Source organism: Sorex fumeus, unplaced genomic scaffold, assembly GCF_029834395.1.
Source record: "Sorex fumeus unplaced genomic scaffold, SorFum_2.1 ptg000044l, whole genome shotgun sequence".
NCBI classification, from domain to species: Eukaryota; Metazoa; Chordata; class Mammalia; order Eulipotyphla; family Soricidae; genus Sorex; species Sorex fumeus.
The window spans coordinates 194,721-206,343 of NW_026606101.1; positions in this window are offsets into that span (position 1 = coordinate 194,721).

Sequence of the window (11,623 nt, forward strand, 5' to 3'; positions counted from 1 at the left end):
TTTTAAATAGTCTTTTGTAGTGATTTTGATTTGCGTTTCCCTAATGACTAATAATGTTCGACACTTTTGTGTGTGTTTCTGGACCATTTCCATGTCTTTAAGAAGCATCTCTTCGAATCCTTAACTCGTTTTTTTTTTTGTTCTCATTCCCCCACATACACACACCTTTTTTGTTTTTTTTTGTTTTGGTGCCACACTCAGCGGTGCTCAGGGCCTACTCCTAGCTCTGTGCTCAGGAACCCCGCCCGTATGGTCTCACTCAGTGCTCTTGGGACCGTGTGGGGTGCCGGGCATCAAACCTGGGCCAGTCGCGTGCAAGGCAAGCGCCCTGCCTCTGTACATCTCTCCAGCTCCCCTTCCCTCCCCTTTCGTTCACAGTGGTTGCCACGACCCAGACACACACATTTGGTTGTGGTGCTCTGGGCGGGGATCACGGCCCAGGCTGTAGAGCTTGGCCTGGAGCTTCCTGGGGGTTTTGCTCTCCTTGTGGAGCTCTAGACTGTTCCCCTTCCGGGGGCTGCTGTGATGCCTGCAAAGGCTCACACACCGGGAATGCGTGCGGGGCAGGACACTTCTGCATGGGACTCACACGCCTGACTGCGCGGAGATCACACTCTTAGTGTAGCACGCGAGGGTCACTGGAACTGTGCCCAGCGCACGGAAGCACCCCAGAGGGGCAGACTCACACTGGCAAGGCAGGTGCCGTCGGCCGGAGAGCCACTCCTTGCCCCACTCAGCAGCGAGACTCTTGCCCTGCTGCCCTGGATGGCCAGCACCACAGACACAGACACACGCAGACACACACAGACACATGCACAAACACACACAGACACATGCACACACACACAGACACATGCAGACACACACAGACACATACAGATACACACAAAGACACAGAAACACAGAGACACACACAGACACACACAGACACACAGATACACAGACACACACAGACACACACAGACATACAGACACACACAGACACACAGACACACACAGACATACACAGACATACAGACACACACAGACACATACAGACATACAGACACAAACAGACGCACACAGACACACACAGACATACAGACACACACAAACACACAGACATACAGACACACAGACACACACAGACACACAAACACACAGACATACACAGACATACAGACACACACAGACATACAGACGACACACACAGACACACACAGACACACAGAGACATACAGACACACATAGACACATACAGACTTCTTTATATATTCTGGATAGAAATCATATGATACTTTTTTCTGTATCCTTAGAAGAAAATCTTGTATCATTATCTAAAAATGGAAAAAGCAGTGACACCTGTCATAAACCAGAAATACTTATAAAAAAATAAATAACCAGGAAAAAGTACAAAGCGTCAACTCAAACAGCAAACACTTAACAATCCTCAAAGTCCCACGTATGACTCTCAGCACCAGGAATAGAGCCAGGATCAAGACAGGTAACAACACTGCAAAACTCGCTACTAACTCAATTTTCTGATTTATAACTAACTATACAGGGAAAGCAACAACCTAACAAATGAAGCCAATAAAAATGTCACATTCAGGACATTGGAGCCATAGCACAGCGGGGTTGGGAATTGCCTTCACACGGCCAGCCAGGTTGAGTCCCCGACATCCTATATGGTCCCCTGAGCCCCGCCAGGAGTGATTCCTGAGGGCAGAGCCAGGAGGAACCCCTGAGCATCGTTGAGTGCGGCCCCCAAACAAACAAACAAATCAAAAAAGTCACATCATGCTGAGAACATGAAGAGGCCAGTGAACATCCAAGAGAAGAAAGGGCGGCGGGCTGAAACGACAGGACAGCGGGGAGGGTGTTTGCCTGGCATGTGGTTGACCTGGGTTTGATCCCTGGCATCCCAGATGGTCTCCTGACCATCACCAGGAGTCCTGAGTGCAGAGCCAGGACTGACCCCTGAGCATTGCCTGGTGAGGCCACCACCTAAAAAAAGGGGAAGAGAAAGGAAGGGGAGGAGAGGGAAGGGGAGGGGGGGAGGGGAGGGAAGGGGGGAGGGGAGGGAGGGGGAGGGGAGGGGAGTGGAACAGCATACAGGATGGGATGCGTACACTCACCTCCTTGAGGCTTAAGGAGTGGAGTTGATGGAATCTGATTCATGTTTTAAAGGCCCCTGCAGTTGCTACAGGGGGTCTGAGGCAGGGTGCCCAGGGCACCAGTACTGAGGTCACTGGCACACGCAGGTGAAGGCCGGGAGACCATGGCTGGACCAGGCTGGAAGCATGGAGAGGATAGTGACCTCAGACACACTGATGGGGCAGGCAGGGCAGAGCAGCATCAAGGACAAGTCCTGGATCTTGGAGCCATAGCACAGCAGAGAAGGCGTTTGCCTTGCACGTGGCCGACCCAGTTGATCTCCAGCATCTCATATGGTCCCTTGAGCACCACCAGGAGAGATTCCTGAGTGCATGAGCCAGAAGTAACCCCTGAGCATCACTGGTTGTGACCTCCCAAAAAAGGGACAAGTTCTGACCATAGACTGAGACAGACGGACAAGAGCGGAGGTAGAGGCAGGCTAACCGCGGCCCCATGGTGGACTCAAGGGAGAGAGCAGGTGGAGGGTTCTCCACAGACAGCTGGAAGCATTCAGAGCCTGGAGAAACGCATCTGGGACCCTTGAGTGGTGGATGGATGGGGCATCCCGGGAACCAGACGGGCTGGGACCAGCCCCAGAGAAGACGCAACCCCAGGGGCGGGGCTGGGAGGAAGGGGCAACCCAGGAGGCAGGGGAGGAAGGGAGGGTGAGGTTGAGGGGCTGCGGGAAGAAGGGGCTTGCAGAGGGACACGGAGGGGAGAGCCTGTCTGGAGGCCGCCAGCTGAGCTCTGTCCACCGCTGTTGTCACTGCTGGTCCAGGGCTCACGGCTCAGAGGACCATCCGGGTGCCCGGGAGCGACCCTCACTCATGCCTCCAGTCTGCACTGCGTCCCCTTAGCCTGACGTGTGCAGGGCAGTCCGGCCCCCACCGGAGATGACTCCCTTGGGAGAACAGGGACATGCCCCAGAGACACCGGCCCTGGACTCCCTACCCCGTCCACCTGGGAACCTGACGAGCCACTTCCGTGGGCGAAGGGGGAGCAGGGGGAGGTGACGTGGCCTGATGAGGGGCCGGGGGGGGGACAGACGGACAGTCCAGAGGGATGAGCAGTGACCCCCAGAGCCTGCTGGGGACGGAAGCAGAGAGAGCCCTGGAGGGGACTCAAGCCAACGCTGGACCTTCCAGCATGTCTCTGCCTCCTCTCCAGTGACCCCATCCAGGCACAGACCCTCACCCCCGTCACTCCAGCTTTGTGCCCCCAATGCACGGACTCAGATGGGAGTGGGTCTTGCCATCATGACACCTCACCCCTGTCGCCCATCCACCCCGTTTCTTTTTTTTTTTTTGCTTTTTGGGTCACACTAGTGATGCTCAGGGGTTCCTCCTGGCTCTGAACTCAGGAATCACTCCTGGCAGTGCTCGGGGGACCATATGGGATGCTGGGAATCGAACCGGGGGCGGCCGCATGCAAGGCAAACGCCCTCCCCGCTGTGCTATCCCTCCGGCCCCCACCCCTGCATCTTACAGGGAGATCAGGATGCAGTCCAAGGCCGCACAGTGTGCGAACAGGGGGCTGGGAACGCCGGGGGTCTGACTCAGCCCCTGCCCACACAAAAGCCCCTCCCTTGAACGCCCCGTGATGGGCATTTCATCTCCTCCCCCCACCCCCATCCCCAGGAAGCCCCTTCTGTCCCTGCCTCTCTGTCCCAAAGCCAGGAGGCAGGGCTGCTTTCTGCGTGGAGATTGGGAGGAGGTAGATTTCCAGAAGGCTGCTGAATGATGGGTTTCGATTTATTTATTTATCTATTTATTTTTCTGAAAAGGGGGACGGCAGGCTAAATACATTTGGAGCCTCTGGTCCCCACCAAGGGTCTTTCTGCAGCTTCCGTCCCTGCCCCAGTGCTGTGGAGACCCCTGCCCGCCCCCACTGAGAGGGGCCGCACTTTCGCCAGCCCCTCGGTTCCTCAGTGCTCACCCTGGCTGAGGGCGCAGATGCTTCCGGGACCATGGGGTAGGTGAGAGCATAGGGAAGTGAGCCCAGGAGGAGGTGAGACCAGCGGGCAGGTGAGACCACGGGGCAAGTGAGGGCCCCACCGGGAGGTGAGTCCTAAGGGAGGTGAGGCTCAGGGGGTGAGGCCTTGGGGCCACAGAGGCCGCAGGGGGTAGGCGGGCACGGCCGCAGACTCCGGCCAGCCGTGCCCAGGACCTGCTGCCCTCCGCCGCCACTGCCCCAGTCCCTGTGCGAGGGCCCCCTGCCCCCGCCCGCCCCGCCTGCCCTCCTGCCGCTCAGGTAGGCCCAGCTGCACCTGCTCCCCAATCAGGAAGCCCCCTGCGCCCCCCCTGCCGGCCCCAGGGGGCTCCTTGCTAATCGCTCTTCCTCAATCAGCCCGCGCTCTCCTGCCTCTCGGTTGATTGCCCCTTTGTTCCCTGCCAGGCCGGGGCTCCTGGAAGATGCCCAGATCTGCCCCACCAGGGCCCTGAACGCCCCCAGCCCCACTCTGCCCCCTGGGGCAACAGGGGCATGTACACAGAAAAATCACAGGGTGTCGTACACACACACACACACACACACACACACACACACACGAGATGTGTGAGCGGAAAGCAAAACCGTTCCAGGCATTCTAAAGGACTAAGCCAGAAAATATACACGCTCTCTTCTGGAGGTAAAACCACATGCACCCAAGTGATCCTGACACCTACCCGCACACGCATGTACACACACATGCACCATCCCCCCCCACACACACACCCCACCCACACTCACATGTGCACATGCACCATACACACATGCCTGTACACACACACACCACACACATGTGCACATGCCCCATACACACACACAAGCACACACACAGACACCTACACCCACACGTGCACCCACATGCACATACACGCACATACACAAGCATGCACACACACCACACACACACAGGCACACGTGCCATGCACCCATAATACACACACGCACACGTGCACACACACATACACACACGTACATGTGTACATGCAACCATACACACACACGACTGCATAGACACATGCACATGCACCCACACACGTGCACACACACGCACACACGTGCACACGTGCACATGCTCCAGCAAACGCTCGCTCCAGCCCACCCCCTCCCTGCCCCCAGCCCCTCCGCTCCCCTCAGCTCCTTGGCCGGCTTAGTGCCCTGGGCCCTGGGCCTGAGCAAGCACAGATAACGCGGCAAATCTCATTTCCAGCGCGTCTCGATCTGGCTCCCGCACACCCGCTGTGTGTGGCCCAGGGCAGCTGCCGCCATCCATCCCGCCTGCACCAGCTCCGGGCGCTGCCCGGCCTCCTCTCCCTCCCCGGTGCCCGGGTTCCAGACAGGGGAGAGCCTGTCCTGGGGCCTCCTGCAGTCCGGGCTCCCGGGTCCTCTGGCCGAATGATCTCATCCCAGCTGCTGGCCGCGTCCACTTCCGGTGCCGTGACGGGACGGGGTGGGTGGGGGCCTTGCCAGCTGTCTGCGGCGGGAGGGGAGGCGGGAGGGCGCTGGCACGTGGACCTTGGCATAGGGCTTGTCCCCTGGGGTGGCCACCTGTGCCGTATGCACCTGTCTGGCGTGGGCTCCTTGGGCCCCCATACCGCAGCCCACCCATCCCCCGCACAGTCTAGGAGCCCCCTCCCCAGGCACAGAGACTCTGCATGGATGACGGTGCCACCACCACCCACCCTGGCTGGGAGTCCGCAGCTCTCCCGGCTGGCTTGGCCCTGCCCTGGACTCCGGGGGCTGCATGCAGCTTCTGCACGGGACCTCAGAGGCTTCCCGCACGTGCTCACGCCCACCGCCCGCCCCGATCCTCAGTGGCTGCCGGCATCAGGCTAAGCTGTTCAGCTGGAAGAAGGTCGCAAACCTCACTCTGCACGGGGCAGCTCAGGATGGTGGCCGTGGGAAGGGGTGCTGGGCTGGGGAACCCCCAGGCTGCTCTGACCTCAGGTCCCGGCTGCTGTGGGCAGCTGATGTGCCCACTGTCCCTCCGGCCCCTAGCACGCAGGGGCAGCCGGTGCCTCTCTCCATCATTGAGCCGAATCCCCTCCCCACTGCCTGTTTGTGCATCCTGGGGGCTCCATCAGCCTTGCGGACAGGGTGGGCTTTGGCTGGATTGGGTCATGGAAAAGGGCGAGTTCCCTGAGCAGGAGGGAGGTACTTCAAGGGAACCTAGAAGCCAAAGTCTGCAGCAAAAACGCTTGACGGGAGCTGGGGATAATCTAGCCAGGAGGGCCCTCGTCCTGCACACAGCTGCAGCGGGCCCAGCCATGGCCCCACAGAGCGTCCCCCAAGCTCCTCCAGGAGTGACCCGAGTACAGAGCCAGGGGTCAGTTCGAGGCACAGCCAGTGTGGTCCACTCCCATTTCCCAGCCCCCCAAAAGCTCACAGAGCCAGAGAGACAGTGCAGCCGGGAGGGGCCTTGCAGAGTCCCCAGCCCCTCCCAGGGTTCCTCAGGCTGCCAGGAGTGATCCCTGAGTACAGAGCCAGGAGTAAGCCCTCAACACCACGGGGGGTCCCCCAGAAGCAAAATGAAATAAATAAGCTTGAATCTTTGGGCACAATCACCCCCCAACCAGGAACAAAAGGAAACGGGTAGCCAGGGCCACTGCACTGCTGCCCTGCCCAGCCCAATGCTGGCATGCGCCAGCCCCTCCAGAGGAGGCAAAAATGGGTACCTGCCGTGTCCCCGGGCACTCACTCGGCCTTCCTACAACTGCCCTGCTCCCAGCCACACGGAGAGTGTCAGGACCCAAGGGGGAAACATGTGAGAAATGGTGGGCAGATCACCCCCCGACACACATGCACACACACACAGTGCACACATGGAAACACACACCAACATATACACATGCACAGACACACATAGAAACATACACAAATACACACATACACGAACATGCATAGACACATATACATGGATATACACGGACATACACACATACACAGACATACACACACATGCACACATACGGACACACAAACATGGACATGCACACATACATGGACAGACACAAACATACATGGACACACATGTACATGGACTTTCACGAACACATGCATACACACACGGACACATATACATGGACATATACACATAGACGGACATGAATATACACACATACACAGATATACATGAACACACACATGCACAAACACACATACATATTATGAACACACTTATACACAGATATGCACACATGAATGGACATACATGCATACACGGGCATACATGGACACATGCATACATGGACATATACACATATGGACACACTTATACAGACACAGATGCACGAACAGACACACACGCATTTAGACACATACAGACACATACTTATACACACAGACACACTGATACACACATGCACATACACGGACTTACAACCATACACACACACACACATATACAGCCACTTACATGCAGACATCCCTATGCAGACACACACTGACACATAGATATACACACACGTTTGCATGCAGACACACACTACACTCGCATGCAAAGGAAAGAAGAGGGTTCCAAGTCGAGGATTCGGAGCAGAGACGAGCTGAGGGCCAGACCGGGGGTTTCTGGGAGTGCTTTAGGGTCCTGGGGGGCCAGGAACACACCCTGGGGACGGGGCGGCCAGGGAGGCTCTAGCACGCTGAGGCCCTGAGTTCGTCCCCCACAACCAGGTGTGGCCCCTACGAAGAGACAAAGACCCAGAGGCCTCTGCCTGCCCTGGGCCGGGGGCAGCTGCTTAGAAGGGAGCAAGTCCGCTGTAGGAGAAGGCTGCACGGCACCCCCTTTCGTGCACCAAGCCCCTCCGGGGGGTCGGCCTGCAGCAGCCCCCCTCGTCCTCCCATGAGCAGGCCCCGACCCTCCCGGCCCATCCGGCTCAGGACTCCTGAGCCCCCATCTTCCTAAGCCAAAGGCTCCCACCTGGGCCCCAGGCCCCGGGAGCAGCCCGTGGGGTCCCCAGCAAGCTCCTCTTCTCCGCCAGGACCCCCAGCGAGGGGCCCAGAGCGTGGGCTTCTCACCCCACCACCCCCGGCCCTGAGGCCGGTTCCTCGGTTCCTCCCCCAGCAGGCCGCTCCCGTCTCCCCAGTTCACAGTGAATAGCGCCGTCCCTCCCAGGCCCGGTTAAGGGAGTGAATAATTAGTTACATTCAATTAGGCCTCGCAGCGGCCGCGGCTCCTGCCCGCCGACTTGGGGGGACAGGCACGCTAACGAGCCGTGTCTGACACAGGAGCAGGAGCCGGACACCACTGACCCGCGCCCCTTCCGCAGGGGGCCGCGAGCTGCAAGGGAGTGTGAAGGAGGGCGGAGAGGTCTGGGAAACAGGGAGAAACTGAGGCAGGACTCTGGGGAGGAAGGAAGGGGAGAGGGGCGGGAGCAGCTGGGGAGAGAGGCAGGAAGGAGAGCGAAGCCCCCAGGCCCGTCAATGGGGCCTCGGGCCGCCCGCGGAGCTGCCGGCGGAGCCCTATGCAGCAATTAAAAAGCAGGCTCCAGATCTATATTTATTGGCGTGGAGACGGCCGCCGTGTCTGCCGCGGAGCCCGGCAGCTGCTTTCTGAAGGCGCCGAGAAGCATCGTCGGGGGCTTCCAGGGCCGCTCGGCAGGGCCCCCACACGTGGAGGCGCGTGTGCGGGACACGCAAGGTCTGGGTCCCCGTTTGCGAGTGGGGTGTGCAGGGCGAGACAGGTACGACTGTCCTCGTCACAGTGACACGTGCACCCTGAGAACTGGGGTGCAGGGATGGGCTATGGGAACCCGACTTGGGGGGGAGGGAACAGGGCTGGGCTAGCAGGGGGACTTGCAGGGGGATGTGCCAGTCAGAGGGGGAGGGGGGGATGGCCAGAGCCCTGGAGACTGGCCGTGGGGGGGCAGGCAGGGGGCATCTCACAGATCCCAGAGCTGGCCAAGGAGTAAGCACGCGCCCCCCCTAAGCCCCCCAAACCACACTGCCTGTCCCAGCAGAGCCCCCGCCCCCCTGAGCACCCCCTCCTCCAGACTCCCAGACCAAGCGTGGGTTTTTCTGTTTCTTTTCCTTTTTTTTTTTTTAACAAATTAAAACTGTATCTCCCAGCCCTGCAGGCGGGTTTGTGATTTTCTGTGCCAGAATCACTCTAGGGGAGAGAAGCTCCTCCGGGCAGACTCTTTAATAACTTCAGTTCCCCGGGACTCGAATGCAGCTTGGAGGGGACACACGTGGGCTGGGGACTGCCCAGCTCTGCAGCGGCCGCGCCCCCAGGAAGCTCCCGCCAGCCACCTGACCGGGAGTCAAGGAAGGAGCCGGGCATTGCCTGCTGGTGCCTGGCACTCCTGGTAGCCTCAGTTCCCCCCCCCCCGTGGAAAACAAAAGCCTGCCACCACCACCCCGCCCCCATTACTGATAGCCCACATCTCTTTGGACACCAACCCTCCAGCACATGCTGATTTTTCGGGGGCAGGGAGGGGGTCACACCTGGCCATGCTCAGGGGTTCCTCCTGGCTCTTCACTCAGGAATTACTCCTGGCGGTGCTCAGGGAATGGGAATCGAACCCGGGTCGGCCACGTGCAAGGCCAACACCCTCCCCGCTGTGCTATCGCTCCAGCCCCCAGCACACGCTCTTGGGCCTTCACCAAGCGTCTTGGTTTGGAGAACGGAGGAGCATCTGAGCGTGACGAGGCTTCTAGTGGAAACCTGGGTCCCGACCACACTGGGCGAGTCTGGGGGAGCCCACAGGGGAGCCCACGGGGCTGTGCCTCCACTCTGCCACAGACCCTGCCTTCCCCCTTCTCCTGCCCTGGACACTCTCAGCTGACAGGAGCGGAGGACACAGCCCAGGGGCTGGGGTCAACCCAGAAGAGTGTCATTCCCAACTCAAACCCCACAGACCTTCGAGTCAGTCAGCCCTAGGGCCTCAGATATAAGGTGGGGTTCCAAGAAACTGGAGTGGGGGGGGTCTGGAGCAATAGCACAGTGCCTTGCGCGCGACCAACCCGGGTTCGATTCAAGCATCCCATAGGGTCCCCGGAGCACCGCCAGGAGTAATTCCTGAGTGTGTGAGCCAGGAGGAATCCCTGTGCATCACTGGGTGTGACCCAAAAGCAAAAAAAAAAGAAAGAAAAGAAGAAAGGAAGGAAGGAAGGAAGGAAGGAAGAAAGAAAGAAAGAAAGAAAGAAAGAAAGAAAGAAAGAAAGAAAAAACTGGGGTAGGGGCATCAGAGGGACACAGATGGGGGAGGGTAGGAAGCTGTTGTTGGCTGCAGAGGGTCCAGCTGGTGGGGCTCAGGGGGCAAAGGCTTCATCTCCAAAGGCCAGGATGGGGGTTTAGCGATAGCACAGCGGGCGGGGTTTGCTCTGCACGCAGTGGGCCAGGGTTCAATCCCCAGCTTCCCCTCTGGTGCCCTAAGCCCCACCCGGAGTAATTCCTGAATGCAGAGCCAGACCCCCTGAACACTCCCGGGCGTGGGCCCCAAACAAACAAACAAACAAAAACCACACAAAGGGCGGGATGTCGTGGGAGCGCGGGATGGCCCCTTCCCCTGGGGTCCAGGGCGCCGCGAGGGTTCTCAGATGATACGTCGGTGCCACCTTCTGGCTGAGCCGAGCCTTGCATCCGGCCCCTCCATCCACCGGCCACGAAAGGACCGTCAGTGAACGGAAGCTTTTCTTTTCCAGAGTGGCTGGACCCCTGAGAGCTGGTAGGACCCTGGGCCTTCACCCCAGATTGTAAGGGGACACACAGGCCACAGAGGCAGTCGCTGACTCAGCTCCGTTTAGAATCCAGAATCCTGCTCCCAGAGGGAAGACCCTCTCTGGCAGGGACCCGACTATTTACAGAAGCCCACCGCCGCCGACTCGGGCAGGGTCCCGCTGACCCCAGGGGGGCCACTGCCCGCCAGGAGCAGGCTGTGGCCCGCACTGGCCGCAGGTGTTTTATTCCGAAACTGATCCCAGGCAGGACGGGAACGGAGGGTGAGCGCGACCGTTCAGAAGGCGAGCACAGATCTTTATTCCCAGCGAGCTGGCACTTCTGGGGACTGTCCCCAGCACACCTGCCACACACGCGGCCTCAAGACCAAGTGCCTGCCGAGGCAAGCGACGGGAAATACTGCTCGTGTCCAAACACAAATGCCGCGAGTGGCTGTTCTCCGGCTGACCCCCGATCCTGCCCTAGGTCTCGATCAACTCTGTAGCTCGTTCGTGAGGCAAACCCTTTGGTTTTTATTTTTTAGTATTGGGGCCACACCTGACTCTGCTCAGGGATCGCTCCTGGCTCTGTGCACAGAGATCATTTCCTAAAGGGTTTTAAGGGACCCCGTGGGGGGCCAGGGAGGGAACTTGGGTCAGCCACATACAAGGAAGGCACCTTAGCCCAGTGCTACCTCTCTGGCATCCAGGCAGAAAACCAACTCGGTTTGGTTTGATTTGGGGCCACAGCTTGTGATGCTCAGGGCTGACTCCTGGATCTGAACTCAGGGATCTCTCCTGGTGGTGCTCGGGGATCCATATGGGATTCAGGAGATTAAATCAGGCT